At 39.9% G+C, this 16405-nt stretch overlaps 1 protein-coding gene across 1 annotated transcript in view; it reads right to left on the bottom strand.

Moving 5' to 3' along the window:
* The window catches only part of RALYL (RALY RNA binding protein like), a 406719-nt gene that overhangs the window by 3356 nt on the left and 386958 nt on the right, over positions 1-16405 (bottom strand). The window lies entirely within an intron of this gene.

Consider the following 16405-nt stretch of genomic DNA (forward strand, 5'->3'; position numbering starts at 1 on the left):
TGAATGCTTTGGAGTCTGTTTAATGAAACAAACAACGTGTTTTTCTGTAATATAGTAGAAGATAGCAGGTTCTAAGAAATGTTCATTTACATAACCAGCTACATTGGAAAGCATTAGCTAATATTAGTTGTAAAATAAGTTGTCTGGCTAGGATCCTTCTGCTTGGTTTATGCAGTTTATACACCTGGAAGACTGGTTTTACATTTATCTTCAGACTGAAAAAATATTTTACCTTTTAAATGTTCCTGGGGAACAAAACAACTTTACTTCATGAAACACCCTATTTGATTCTGTAACAATAGCTTTGTATTCTTGCATCTGAGTTATGGGCGTGTCTGTAGCCTACAAGAGTAAATTCAGTCACTCCTTACAGATAATGATGTTGACTACAGAGGAAAACGTACGAATACTCCAAATATCCCTTCTATAAAAGGAGGCTCTGCAGTATAATTAGGTCAGTAACAGCAACATATTCATTATACTTAATAGAAAAATAGGAGCAATGGGCTTTTCAAATTATTTGCTGTAAAGTTCCTTGAGTCATATGAACAGTTAAAGGAACAGACTTCAGAGAAACGAAAGAATTTCTCTAACAGGGAAACTTTTGTAATTTTGGCATTTATCCATTTCTTTAAATTATATTTTAGGCAACTGATCATGAATCAAATTACTGGTTTTGCAATACCAGGCCTTATGTTCAAATTGTATTCCTAATTTTGTCTGATTTCTTTTATACTTTATTTAATTTAGAAAAAGATAAAGTTATACAGCATCAAATGATATGATTGTAGGAAAAGAATTTGGAATGGGGTCAATATTGTGCTTCAAATGTACCTTTCTGAGGATGAGCATATTGCCATGCAGCAGTAAACCAATCACTATCTGTGCTATATTCTTTCCTTTTTCAGGTGAGTAGTAAGAAATTAAGTTTATATTCTACAAATGTTTGTAGATAGCAATTTGCTATTGGTGGAGAACAAACACATACGATTAACCTTGCCAAGGTCAGAACAATCCCTCCCCTCCCCCTCGCTGTCTCTGGGACTCATAGTCTATCTCTAAAAAGCACAAGTGAAAGAAAAGCAACCCCTTTATTTCAGATTGATTTAAACATTTTTCATTTTTTCAAAGTATATCTTTAGTGTGATGTGACATCCCACTCAAATCCCTCAAAGACAGAGTAAAATATCAGTGTTGTAGTAGAGGTTTATCTTCAATCACTGTCTCTTTCTTCCTATGAGATCTGTAGGGATAGTGTAAAGCAGTAGGGAAACCAATATATCTAAGGGTCTGGCTCAAAGACAAGACTAAAAATAAGGGCAACAAAAAACTCTCTATGTAGCATCTGAAGCAACACCATGCATAAAAATGCATTTCTAGAGAAAATGTATCCCTACATTAGAAGACCAGCTGTGTGCTGGGTACATTTAGCACAGCTTTGCCAGCCGGTCAAGGGAGGTGATTGTCCTGCTCTATTCTGTGCTGGTGCAGCCTCACCTGTGAGTACTGTGTGCATTTTTGAGCACCACAATATAAAAAAGATATCAAGCCATTAGAGAGTGTTCAAAGTGGGGCCACAAGGATGATGAAGAGACTGGAGGGGAAGCCTTATGAGGGGTGACTGAGGTCACTTGGTTTGTTCAGCCTGAAGGAGACTGAGGGGAGACCTCACTGTGGTCTTCAACATCCTCATAGGGGAAGCAAAGGGGCAAGTACCAATTTATTTAGTCTTGTGACCAGTGACAAGACTCAAGGAAATGGCATGAAGCTGAGTTAGAGGAGGCTTAGGTTATATACCAGGAAAAGGTTTTTTACCCAGAGGGTGGTTGAGCACTGGAACAGTCTCCCTGGGGAAGTGGTCACAGCAGCAAGCCTGTCTGAGTTCAAGAAGTGTTTGGACAACGCTCTCAGGCACATGGTGTGATTCTTGGGGTGCCCTATGATTCTATGATTCTAGTTGTTTGAAATATGTGACAGTCCCACTAGCATGCTAAGCAAGATTTGGAAGTATTTTTCTGCAGTGCATAGTGTGCTTCTGATGCTGATGAGAGCGATTTCTAAAATGGCATGAGATCTTGGCATGAGATCTGCATACACATTCAGGCTGAAAACTGCATCATAGAACACAGTAGAATGCAAACTGCCCAAGGTTGCACCACTATCATATTTCAGCAACTGTCAATACGGCAATGCCTCTGCCAACACAGCACTTGGCCCTTTTTTCACAGGAAAGATGAAGTATCTAGAATTCTGTGGCTGTAAACTGAGTAAAAAGGAAATGATGAAAATAAATTTCCAAAATTTATCTAAGATCCACCCCCACCCCCACTATCCTCTTTTTTTTTTTTTTTTTTGTCTCATTCAGGTCACAAATTGCAGTAAGGCTCATTTTCATTCTATGCTGTATCCCTCACACAGAGAAATTTGGGGTTGATGTGTCTTCGGAGAAGATTCTTTGTGTTACCTTGTCTCAGAGAAAATCAAGTACTATGAAAAAATAATTCAAAATAAGTAAATTAGTATTTATACTTCAGTGTGTGCTATATATGCCTCTATTAGGCAAAAATGCATTCCTGTTGAGCCAAACATTTTGGTAAGAAAGCTTCATTATCTTGAAAGAAGCAAAATGCAGTACCAAGAATCAACGAAAGAAGTAAAAAGTGAATTTAGATGAAGGTGAGTGTCTTCTGAAGGTCAAGGGTTGTGATATGAATAATTAGGTAGCAATTGTTCAACAAGATAGCTAATTTTAAAATATGACTAAATACCTTTCTTTGAATATCCAGACTTTGGTTTTTATCTTCCTCATGAAATTTTTTGAAAATCCTACATATAGTGAGAGACTGCTAACAATATTGAAAGGATCTGATTACTTTATACTCTTATATGGTGTGGTCTGGCAACAGATACTTTCTGTTCATAATTTAAAATGCTTTTCTATTTGCAGCTCCTTAAAGCAATATGAAAATATTCTTAGACATATTTCTCAGCAGCACATGCCATTATCAGAAGCTGGTAGCTGTGCTGATTTCAGGTACCAGGCATCATTTACTCTCCACTTATTAGTGTCACTATAAAACTTTTGAAAGTCTAACAATTTATCCTCAGTCACAATATGTTCAGCAACTTCCCCACCCCCTGATTTTCTACAGATTCTTAAGAATGGTCTTCTGTGTCAAAGACTATTCAAAAATCTCATCACACCTGTAGTGGTAGCTTGCTCAGTTGAAACAATGATATGTCCACCTATGCAAAAGGAGTACTTGAAGCCACAAGCAGCCTTTCTGAAATCTCCAGCACTGGCCACTCTTAGATGCTAAATAAACAGGCTGCTGGTCTGCCTCAGCATAATGACTTGTGTTTGCAGATCCATCTTTGCAACAGTCAGTGAATGTTGTCTTTGTTTTGAACCCTTTGCTCCACCTGCATACAGCACACCAGCTGATATAATGCTCTGGAAACGTTCCATTAAAATGGACTGATCAATTATAAAAGAAAAAAATCACTTTCTCTAACATAAAACCAGCTTCACACATTTAGTTTATAAAGCTAAGCTCTAGGAGTGTTTTTCTGTCTTTTCAAGGCTGGTCAAAATCCTGGTAGTCGAGATGACAGTCAGGTATAAACACACAATGAGTCAGTCAGTCCCAATCTTTTGATTTGTGTGGTTTAAGTTCAGTTGCTACAATTTATACACTCTGTGAAGGAATAACACAGCAGTTGAAAACAGACCCTAGAGTTTCTGTCTGACTGGCAACTCAAGATCAATCGGTTCGCTTGGCCACCTGACTGAGAAGGTCCTTTATTTGTGTGTTTTAATCTGAGAATCAACCTCTCATATGGCCTCTGTGGAATGCCTAATAAGTAAAAAAACCCCATTCCTGTTCTGCTGATAACTGAAACAAGGCCACTGAACTTTAAAGATCTGTACAGGAGCAAAGGAGTTTATGCCAGGACAATTAGTTGATCTACATGTCTGAAGACTGGTTCACAAGTGAACTATGTAACTCACTAAAAAGCTGTTGTGTTACATTTTAGGTACTGCAGCTGCTAATCTCATTTTTTGATCACGGCAACATTTTACAGCGTATGCATTGGCAAAAATATCACAGTGAAACTTCGTTAAAACCTCAAAATAAACAATCTCAAACTCTAAACATTAAAGGAGCTGAGGATATCTCTCCCCTGAGAAAACTCTCCACTTTCCAGATTTTCTCAGGCATAGATTTATAAGAAATAATCCAAGTTTGTGTCACCTGCTAAGGCAACCCTTAAGAAATAAAGATTATTCTTTATTTTCACATGCTATTTCAGATGGTGCAGTTGTAAAGTCGCATAAATTTGACCAGGATCTGTAAAGAAAATCGACCAACAAACCTTTCCTCCCTACTATGTGGCATAACTGGCATGGTCTAATTCAGCCTCCTTACTCTTCAAATCACACAAATGCACTGCAACTCATTTACAGTTCTTCATCTTAGAGATATTTTCCCATTTCACAAAAGCTGAAAAGTTAAAGGTTTTAAAATATCACTACTGGCATGGGTTTCCTTCCTTTTACTGTGGTGTGAATTTTGTCTATCACATATGTTTGAATTTTTTCTTTCTCCTTTTTCCCTTTTAAACAAATTGGGAAAGGTCATTTTCACACTTTCTCAGGTCTGAAGAACTAGAACACATATTCACACGTACAGAAAATAAGGCAGGAAAAACCATCCTGGTTATAAGGGTATACATATCATTTGTTTAATTTCAATTTGCCAATAAATGCTATAAGGAAAGAAGAAGCAGCAGCAAAGTACCATAGAAATGCAAAAATTAATTTGCTTAGTAAAAATCATTTTGCAGTGAAAGGGAATTGCAAGATTTTCCAAACCATATTTTTGCATAATCATTCTGGTGGTGTTACTCTCTAACCAGCACATTTGTTGGTGGGAGAAGACACAGACTGTCAGGCTGTCTGCTTGCTTTCCTGAACTTCTCTATCAGTCCACATTTACCTGCAGAAAGCCCTGTTTAGGCAGCATATCACCTGAGCCCAACTCAAAAATCAGGTCGGCAGAGGCACTGTATGGGAAGGGAATCACAATGGACCCATGTCAGCCAGAGCAAGAAAATGAAACCAACCATCCTTTCCTGGAAAGGAAATGCACCATCCTTTGTTTTTCCTTCAAACACTGTTGTAGTGAAATGTGAAACACTTCATTATTCATAGTAATGTTAAAAAGAGAAAAGTCAGGTCTACTCAGTACAGATGAAATGATGAAAGAGCTTGGAAAAAAAAAACTGGGGCTTGAAAGATAGTCTGTGGATCCCGTGGATCCTTGGAAGGTAAGCAGCTACTTATACTCTGACTTCCCAATCTAGAGGAAGGTCTCTGACTGTCTGCAAGGGCTGTAGCAGTACTCACACAATTTCCTCCCAGTCTCAGAGGTGCTTCTCTGTAAGTCTATTGGCTCTAAAAGCTGCGTGCAGTGATGTGCTCTTTTCCTGGTGGTTCTTGGAAAGCAGATCACAGCAATCAGCAGTACCTACCTGGACACCTGCCATCTTTTTGGTTTAACTGGCTTTGAGCAATCGTAGTCTCATGTTCACAGAGAGAGATGAGAAGTTACACAGTCCTACCTGCATGTGCCAATGCAGACAGTTCTGCATCATTATGGCCTTTGCAAACACATGCAGATGCAGTTACTGAAGATTTCTGTGGGAAATCAGTTTGTGCCAGAGTAAGTGAGAAGGAGGATATGCTCCAGAAAACATATCTGACACACTGTCCAACACTACAGGACAAGTATACTGATCATAAGATTAGTACCAACCTAGAGTGTCACCATTGGCTTCTCAAGTGTCTTAAGTAGGAAAATATGTAGAACTTACGCAAAGCTAAAGGTAGATATGTTATTCTGTCTGATCCAATCCACAGATGTGGATTATTAAACTGAATTTAAACTCTTTAAATTAATAATGCATAAAACAAAAGAAGTATCTCTGCTGTAGAAGAGAGGTTGTGTGAAGGTGTTCAGACTGTGCATACAGGGTGTGAGTGAGCAGTAATCTTACCTTTTCAATAAACCAGCTAATTACACACATTATTTCACAAATTATGCTTCAAAACAGGATTTCAAAAGATGCTAACATGGTTATAATAAGTGTGTAATAATAACATATCCTTCTCTCATTTTTGCAGAAGGCAGTATAACACCACATTTTTGGTACTGGATAGTGTGTGGATCAGTAATAAATATGCAAGCAAATGTAAATACCATTTCACTGACTTCAGAGAATGTTAAAATATTTCTAGATTTGATTCAGGTGCATAAACTGAAAGAGAAGATAACAGTACAAAAAGCAGCACTGTAGTGTACCGTTTTGCCTGGAACCATAGCTTTGATTTTATGCAACTTTCTCCTTGGGAAATTCATTTCACTCTTCTTTGTGGAACTAGAATTTAAAAGCCCCCGGAAAGAGCAGCTATTTATTATTCCTATAACAACAAGAAGAAACATACATGAAGAGAAGAGGAAAAACCTATTTATATTGTCCTTGCTTCCTCGTATTGTTATTACAAGCTGAAGAGAGACTGTTGTCTTCAGTCCCCCAAATCACATGTGCATGTATTGTACAAGTTATGTAATCAAAAGCAACATTTGTGTTTGTAATCTGTGTTCAGATCCATGTATAAAATAACTACACATTCACAGCTCCAGTGTCTCTTCAGCCTGTCTCCTAGACACTCAGAGCAGGGCAATAATGCTCGCACACTGCCTCAGTCACCCAAGTTGTATTACTGAGGTACAGAGGAGAGGGGTAACAAATAACTATAAATCATATAGGCCCTTCTGATACAGACACTTTAGGTAATGCTTGACCAAAACCAGATGTGATGTGGTGCTTTGTGAGGCTTGCAGGTTCTCATACAGCAAACACAAGGTCTGAGATTGCCAGATGCTACCAAGAACCTGGACCAGAGCAAGGCAGATGTGTTAACCACAGACAGTTTTACTGAAGCTGCACACATGCTTTCTGAGGGCTGTGCTTGAACATGCTTGTCTGGGAACAGGGACTGGAAGCAATCTGGGACTGCTCAGTGCCAGACTGCTTCAAAAACATATAATACTAAGCAAAAAATGGTTTTCTAAAGGTATCTTTCTCCCCTACATCTAATCATAGAATCATTTAGGTTGGAAAAAACCTCTAAGATCATTGAGTCCCACTAAACCATGTCCCTAAGTGCCATGTCTACACGTCTTTTAAATACCTTAAGGGATGGTGACTCAACCACTTCCCTAGGCAATCTGTTCCAGTGCTTCACAACCCTTTCCATGAAGAAATTTTTTCATAATATCCTGTGAAGGAGCAAGATTCAGGATGGGAGCGGTTCCAGGCATGGAGAAAGACATACAGCAATTGACAGGACTTTATTATATGGACTTTACTGTTATTATGTGGTTTCAAATATGTGTATTGCATTGTATCCACACTACACAGTACACAGCCTGGGCATGCCTGCCGCTCCCTGCTTCCCTGCTCCTCCCTCTGATAGGCTGAAGAAGCTGCAGAGAGGAGACAGTTACCATTCGCGCTTTCCTTCCCCGGTTCCTCCCACATTCCTCCCCCTTTGCCTGTGTCCCTATCCCAGTTTGTTCCCCTGATTGTCTGTCGCATGCTCCACCCCATGTTCTAGCCCTTTCCACACCTGAACTCGTAAAACCCCTGCACATCTCAATGAAGCGTTCCATTTGCACCTCTACCTTGACTCTGGACCCGTCCATGCTGTGTCATGGCTTCATTCCCCTCTCCCCTTCGGACCGTGGCAATATCCAATCTAAACTTTCCCTGGTGCAACATGAGGTCATTTTGCCTCATCCTGTTCCTTGTTACTCGGGAGAAGAGGACGACTCCCACCTTGCTACAACCTCCTTTTAGGTAGTTACAGAGAGCAATAACGTCCCCTCTGAGCCTCCTTTTCTCCAGGTAAACATATCCAGCTCTCTCAGCTGCTCCTCATAAGACTTATGCTCCAGAACCTTCACCAGCTCTGTTGCCCTCTGTTGCTCTGGACTCCCTCCAGCACCTCAATGCCTTCCTTGAAGTGAGGGGCCCAAAACAACACAGGATTGAAGGTGCAGCCTCACCACTCATTACTGCCCTAGTCCAGCTGCCACACTATTTTTGATACAGTCCGAGATGCCACTGGCCTTCTTGGCCACTTGGGCACACTGCTGGCTCATGTTCAGCCACTGTTGACCAGCACCCCTAGGTCCTTTTTTGCCAAGGAGCTTTCCAGCCACTCTTCCCCCAGCCTGCATAGGGTTATTTTGACTAAAATGTAGGACCTGGAACTTGGCCTTGTTGAACCTCATACTATTGGCCTTGGCCCATAGATCCAGCCTGTCAAGATCCCTCTGCAGAACCTTCCAACCCTCCAATGGTTCAATACTCCTGCCCAGCTTGGTGTTGTTTGTGAACTGATTGAGGTGCAATCAATCCCCTCATACAGATCATTGATAAAGAGATTAAACAGGAGTGACCCCAGTACTGAACCTTGAGGAACAGCAGTTGTGACCTACATGTAATCTATATATATAATCTCTCAGAAAACCTAATAGTGCTACTGCTCTCTCTCTCTCTAATTTTAATCATTTAGAAATTCTCTTCTAGAGTTATCTGGCTTGTTTTATGGAAGGTATCAGACCCTTGAAAGCAGTGGAAGCTAGCAGTGCAGAAAAGCTATCAAAAGGTAAAACATGACCTCTGAGTTTTCAAGTATATGCAACACTATGGAAGACAGAGGGAGAAGGAATATACTTTCCTTTATAGCACCTTTGGGAAGCAGATTTTGCTGCCTGCTTTTTCCAAGCGAAGTCAACACTTCCTAGTAAAACAGCTATCATAATATATAGGAAAGATTTGTTAAGATATTACATATTGACATGATATGATTAAGATAAATTAATTGTACTGCATATCAGCGGTAAAATTAGAATAGTTGTAAACATGACTCTATCTGTGACTGAATAAATATTCCTATCACTCCTTCAATGCTGGGACTTAGGCAATGCTTTTTGCACTGAGCTAGGTGCACATTCAAGGGTCTCGGTGTTTTTTCCTTCAGTGTACCAGGGGAAAAAGAGTAGTATTCTGCCTGTGCTTTTTGCTGTATACTATACAGCAAAGTTATAGCAGCCTTCAAAGGCTGTTTCAGATTTTAAATTGTAAACTATATATGAAATGGAAAGGATACTGCACATAGAAAAGTGACTGAGACTGAAAGGAGAAATCCAAATATTTCAGAGAATTACTACACATTACTACACTTCTCACTATTTAATAGTTCCTTTCAAATAGTTTTACTTTGGTCTAAACAGACTGTAATTCTCAAAGGCAAACTTCCACTTACTATAAGTCTTTGCTTAGATAAAAAAGACTTTTTATGTTGGAAAGAAAGAATTGTTCTACTTTTCCACTTATAAACTCAACAGATCTTTCCATGATTTCTTTCTGCATAAAGTGATGTTTATTAGTGCCATTTAATAGTGTCTTTATATCTGGTGTATTCAGAGACTGTCAATTTTACTGTAATGGAAAATATGCAAACATCAAGAAGAATTAAAAAGAGTGAGAGAAAATGAAATTGTGTATTGAAAAATCATTGTTCATAAACAACATTCAGTTCCCAGAAATCCAGAAACGCCTCGCAGATATTGGAGTCAATATTAAAGCAATCATGATGGTTGCATCAGATAATTTTTTTTTGTTTATTAAATGGAGAAGGAGATTGAACTCATTTTAGCAAGTAAATGGGTGTTTGAGAGGAAAATTTGACTTTTTTTTTTTTTTTTTTTTTAAGAGTAGCCCAAAGCTACCTCAGACCTGATATTTTTCTAAAGGGAGCTACAAGAATTAGATGCTCATCTACTCCATTATGTCAGGAAGGATCAAACTTTTCTGGGCTTCTCTGAAAATCTCAGCTTGAAGAGTTACAGTTGTTGGAAGATATGTCTGATTTCCTTCCTTTGAAGTGAATTTTTATTTATGGAAGTATGAGATTTTAGTATATTAAATTACAAATTAAAAAAAAGAAAGGGACCTGAGAAGATTCAAGATTAAAAAGGAGGAATATCTCCCTAACTGTAGGGCTTGAAGAGTCTTAGAAGTCATCCAAAGGCCTTAAATACATTTTTATCTAAATTTTTTGAATATTAAAATTTTGTAAACAGTCAGTACTGTTGCAAAACTACTTCAACATTTAAGTATGAAAATGCAGGCCTATCTATGCTAAACAGAAGGGGTGTATATGCAAAGCACATAATAGAAATGGTAAATAAAGAATATGAACACAGCTTTTAAAAAATTTGCTTGGCTGTTGAAGTACAAGCTCCCTGGTGGCATCATCTTAGCAGTAAGCCCAGCAAAACCTGGTAACTAACCTCTGGTCCATGCTGTGCTGCACCTCTAATTACTGGATAGTTTGCATTGGATTGAGGTAACCTGTTTGAATTAACCTTGGAAGGAAATTAAAAGCTCTGACAGATCATCTTCACCTGATGCAAGAACAGACAAATTCTGAAGGAGCTTTTCTGCTCTTCTGCCGTTTCCCAGCCTGGCATTCCCACTACCTTCTTTGTGTCATCTGTTATGACTGCACAGTCAAGCTTGGAGCAGATGGAAGTCTGACCTTGCAAAATCCCCAACCATGTCGTACTCATTCTCCCCCCAAACTAAAACTATCTTTTCATTAGCTCAGACAGTTTATTTAACTCCCTCCACAATCAAATGTCATGGATGAAGGGCAGTAGACAGCACTGATGCTGCCTGTCAGAGTTCTCAGTGATAGAGTTTCCCCTCACTTGAAGGTATCAGGTTGATCTAGCTTGAACTAAAATTCTTTTATTTTACCCTAAAGAAAAGAGAAATGAAACTTGTAAATCACAGTCCTAGCTGCAAGTCAGTTCCACTTCTGCTGCTTCCCAAGAGCCTCCATGAATCTCATAAAGCCAATGCAGATTATCCCAGAAGGTGTCTGGCCTGCCCTGGTAGGTCCTTTTATGATGCTGTATGAAGAGTGAAATACAAATGTCAAAGCAGATGTTGACATTCTGTATCTCTCTCTACTTGTTTGGATCTTCTCTCAAGAGTCTGTGGTTTCTCTTCTTGATTAAATGAATGAATAATTAATTAAATATATTTCCAATAATTTTAGCTCAAACTAGGTTTTGTGTAGCTTCTTAGTTTCTTTCTGTCAAAAAAAGCATCTCATCAAAATCTGAATTCTTTACAGCCCTTGACTCTGATCTTACAGCACATGTCAGATACACATAACATTTTACATGTAAATCACCTCTAAATGAAATCTGTTGTGATGCATGCATCTCTTGTCTGACTAACCTCTGTAATGCTGCATAAGTTGTGTCATACTTCTCACGAAGCATGAGAAATAGAGTCTAATCTATAGAAAAATAACAAAGAACTACCATATAATGATAACTTTTGTGGTCTAGTGAATTACCTTAAGGAAATATAGTTTTAAATTGAACTGATTTGGAACAAGACATTTTAATTCAGTTATCTGAAATAAATTTTGCAGATGTGGGAATGTATTTTTTTTTAAATAGGTCCTCAACTGAAATGCTCAACATTTTCTAATTTCCCCACTGTTTCACTCCTTGACAGGTACTGATATTTCCATTTTTGATTTTAAGATATAAAAATATTGAAGCTATTGAGAAAATTCCCTGAAACATTAACATTATGCTAAAAAAATTATTTTTCTGTACAGAATAAAAAAATCTGATTTTTCACTGATCTCTGTTTAATAGCCAAGTCAAAGAAATGACCCTAATGCCATCATTCATTAGAGTGCTGACTTCAGCAGCTCCTTTGCAGTAAACCAGTAGACTTACTAGATTCTCTGCATGAAGTGGTGACTTGATTCATGCATGTCTGTGAGCAGCAAGAGCCTGGCTGGTCCACAGAAGAGGATGAGCCAAGAGATGAGAGTGGGCACAGCCTGGGGAGGATGGTGACCTCCCTGATGAAGGCACATCCCTAATGTATCAGGGCAGGTGGTGAGAGATGGGGTCCATCAGCAGCCTCAGGCAAACTATGTCTGAGGTGAGTTGAGCCCAGGGATCTCCTCCAGAGAGGCAGCAGGCATTGCTGGAGAAAAGACTACCTAGAGTGTAGGTGCAAGATCAACCCAAGAAACCTGCAAATCAAGGCTGCCTGCCTCCTCCCCTCCTGTCCTCCTCACTAGGTGATGGTCACCAGATTAAGCCGTTAAAGAAGGATATCATGTAGCCTCAGTGCTAGAGTTCAAGAGATTGTTGCAAGCTTCTCTTAAGGAGAATATAATTTTAAAGATTTCCTTTGAAGCAAAACCTTCAGTTATATTTCATTGGTGACATACAGTCCTCAAACCCAACAATAGACAACACAAAGAAGAAATGCAGCTGGAGTTACTCAGGCTCCCTTCCTTCACCAGGGGTTGTGAATGCAGACTTGCCAATGCACAGATCGTTGGGGACAGAGCAAAGGTCTGACACGTTGCTAAAGTAAAGTTCTCATGATTAAATAAATTTAACGCATGAAGTAATTAACACTTTCTCTTGAAAATTCTCAGAAAAGTAACTTTTAATTCAGAGTAAGTGCAGTAATTCCAGTTATGATTTAATACATTCTTTATACATAATAATAGGATGAATCACTGCAAAACTGAGTGCAAAACTATGCAGTTTCAACCAGAAAACTCTCACTTTCATGCTGATAATAAAAGCTGTATCACATTATGCCTAATCACAGCAGGCCAGAAGCCTCCTCTGTGCCCAGTTTAATAGCAATATACAGAACAGCTAGGAATTCTTACTAGATTAATCGTATGTAAAAGAAACCAGACTGCAGTGCTGTGGTGTGGGTAACAGCCTTTTAGCTAAGCCTGAGCACATAAGGTACTCTTGTGCCCTTTTGTTTTCTACAGAAGCAGGAAATGCTGGATAGATGTGGTGTTACCAGCAGTGTATTTGTATTTCTTTGAAGCATGGGAAGTGCAATGTAAGCTGAAACACAATAGTATTCCTTCGCCTATTCTGTGAAGGAGTCATCACAGTAAAATTCTGCTCGGTAACACCAGAAATACGTAGCTGTAATGTGTCTATCTCTCCTTTATGTCTTTTAAGCCTCATCTTGCTCCCATCAAGTCCTATTATACAGTCTCTGATCATGTTGCACTTCAAGGGTGCAGAGAGAGGTACTCAAAATCCCCAGGTAAATAGTAATGGAATAACCTGTTTCCGCATTCACTTTGTGCTGTCAGTTACTGTTTAGTTTATGCACTGGAGAGAAAAAGAAGTTCATGCCCTTCTTAAAAGGAGACCTATTGCTGTTTAAACACTCTTGTGAAAGTTTTCATTATCCACAGAATGGCTAATTCCTTTCTGAATTCTATTCAAACTCTTGGCTTTAGTTATCTAATGCACAAAGAAACAAATGATGTTATAATTATAATTCAGGGAAAGTGGTTCAGATACTGTAGTTTTATCAAGATCTTCAGTTTTAGCCAAGAAGGACTCTGTGAAAACTGAGAGCCGAGGAATAGTTTTTAAAGAAATGCAAAGGCTCTGCATTTTTGTATTTGTATTTTTGCTTTTTATTCAAATTATAAAACTGGACATGGTTCAAAAACTTTTATATCCTTCCCAAGACTGGTATCCCTAATGCTGTTTTATCTGAGGAGCGTCTCGACAGAAACTTTTGTAGTGGATATGTGAGTATATGAGAATGAATATATAATGCAACAGAAGTTTAACAGAGCAATATCATCATCATGGCTAGGCTTTACGAACGAAGATTTGGGAAGGGCTCTACCCATGTTTGTTGCAAGCGCGTTGGTGGGTGAAAAGGCTAATACGAGAGAGGCATGTTTGGTTGCAAAAGGCACAACAGAAAGACTCCTTAGGTGGTTTATTCTGCAAGGCACGATTCTTTCTGCGTTGTCTTTTCTCCTCGAGAGTGATCCTGCGTGCTTTCTCAAAAGCATCAGCAGCATTATAGATGGTGTGTCTCCAGACCTCCGGATTGGAGGCCAGAGTAGACCAGTTATGTTGATCAATATGGCCAAGGCTGAGATGTTGTTTCAGGGAGTCCTTGTATTTTTCTTCGTGACTCCTCTCTTGCGGCAGCCAGTGGCAAGTTCACCATAAAGCAAGATCTTAGGGAGGCGGTGGTCCTTCATCCTTGAGACATGCCCTGCCCAATGCAGCTGTGTTCTCATCAACATGGCCTCAATACTTGTGACTGCTACTTGCTCTAGAACAGATGTATTAGTCACATAATCTGACCAGTGGATGTTCAGGATTGTACGGAGGCAGCGTTGATGGAGGCATTCTAGGAGACGCAGGTGGTGGCAGTAGATGACCCATGATTCAGATCCATATAAGAGAGTAGACAGCACTATGGCTCTGTAAACACTGATCTTGGTACTTTTCTTCAGGTGTTTGTTTCACCAAACTCTTTTATGAAGCTTTCCGAAGGCACTATATGCCTTTGCTAACCTGTTGTCTATCTCTCCGTCAATCTGACCATCCGAGGAGATGAGGCTACCTAGGTAATTAAACTGCTGGACTGATTTGAGTTCTGATTGGCCAATGGTGATGTGGGGATGATGGGGGACTTCCTGAGATGCAGGTTGATGGAGAACTTCTGTCTTCTTTAGACTGACTTCCAGCCCAAAGAGCGTCTGCAAAGCAGGATGTTAAACACTGCAGAGCTGCTTCTGTGTGGGCAACAAGGGCGGCGTCATCAGCATAAAGCAGCTCCCGGACAAGATGGTTTAAGGTCTTGGTGTGGGCCTTCAGTCGCCTTAGGTTGAATAGGCTTCCATCAGTACGATATCGAATATAGATACTGTCCTGATCCTTGAGGTCTGCCATGGCCCTTTGGAGCATCATGCTGAAAAAGACTGTTAATAGGGTAGGAGCGAGAATGCAACCTTGTTTCACACCATTCTTTATTAGAAAGGGCTCAGAAAGTGTGTTGCCATATCTGACTTGGCCGTGCTGATCCTTGTGGAGTGAGATGATCATTTTGAGGAACTTGGGGGGACAACCTAAACGTTCCAAAATCTGCCACAGACCTCTTCTGCTCACAGTATCGAAAGCCTTGGTGAGGTCGACAAAGGTTACGTAAAGACCTTTGTTCTGTTCCCTACACTTCTCTTGCAGTTGTCTGAGAACAAATACCGTGTCTGTGGTACTCCTGTTGGCTCTGAAACCACACTGACTTTCAGGTAGAATTTCTTCAGCTATAGCGGGTGTTAGTCTGTTCAAGAGTATTCTTGCCAGGATTTTGCCAGCAATGGAGAGCAGAGTAATACCACGGTAATTTGAGCAATCTGATTTAATACCTTTATTCTTATACAAAGTGATGATGACTGCATCTCGAAGGTCTGATGGTAGTTCGCCTAGTTCCCAACAGTGCACCACAAACTCGTGAAATTTGGTATGGAGTGCGAGGCCCCCACGTTTCCGGACTTCAGGTGGAATTCCATCAATCCCAGCTGCCTTGCTGATTTTCACCTGCTGTATGGCCTTAAAGGTTTCTCCTAAAGTGGGGGCAGTATCCAATTCATACTTTACTGGTTGTTGTGTGATGGACTGAATTGCTGAGTCTTGGACTACACGGTTGGTACTGAAAAGAGTCTGAAAGTGTTCAGACCATCGATTCAAAATAGAGGTTTTATCTGTCAGAAGCGTTTGACCATCAGCGCTGAGTAGAGGGCTTTGTACCTGGTATGTAGGCCCGTATGCTGTATTCAGGGCCTCATAGAATCCTTTGTGATCACCCGTATCGGCACATAATTGAGTTTTTACAGCTAGATCGATCCACCATTTGTTCTGGATGTCACGGAGTTTCTGTTGGAGCTTGCTGCATGCAAGACGAAAGGCTGCTTTTCTTGCGTGACAGGATGGCAGTGCAAGGTGTGCTTGGTGGGCGGTTCTCTTCTTCCTCAACAAGTCCTGGATTTCTTGATTGTTTTCATCAAACCAGTCCTTGTTCTTCTTGAGGGAGAACCCTAAGGATTCTTCAGAGGATTGCAGGATGCTGTTTTTAATATGGTGCCAAGTTGATTCAGGGGAGGAATCTGCAGAATCTGTGGGATGGTTTTCGAGCCTAGTTTGAAGGTTTGCCTGGAATTTCTCTCACTGTGGCTGATTGGAGATTGTTAACTTGGAGTCTTCTCCTTGGGATACTGCACCTTTTGGGTTTGAATGTGAGATTGAAGTTGAGTTTACAGCGCACAAGCTGATGGTCTGTTTGGCATTCTGCACTAGGCATCATGCGGGTATGGAGGACATCGCGGACATCTCTTCGTCGCACCAGGACATAATCGATGAGGTGCCAATGCTTA

The sequence above is a fragment of the Pseudopipra pipra genome, chromosome 1, assembly GCF_036250125.1.
Source record: "Pseudopipra pipra isolate bDixPip1 chromosome 1, bDixPip1.hap1, whole genome shotgun sequence".
NCBI classification, from domain to species: domain Eukaryota; kingdom Metazoa; phylum Chordata; class Aves; order Passeriformes; family Pipridae; genus Pseudopipra; species Pseudopipra pipra.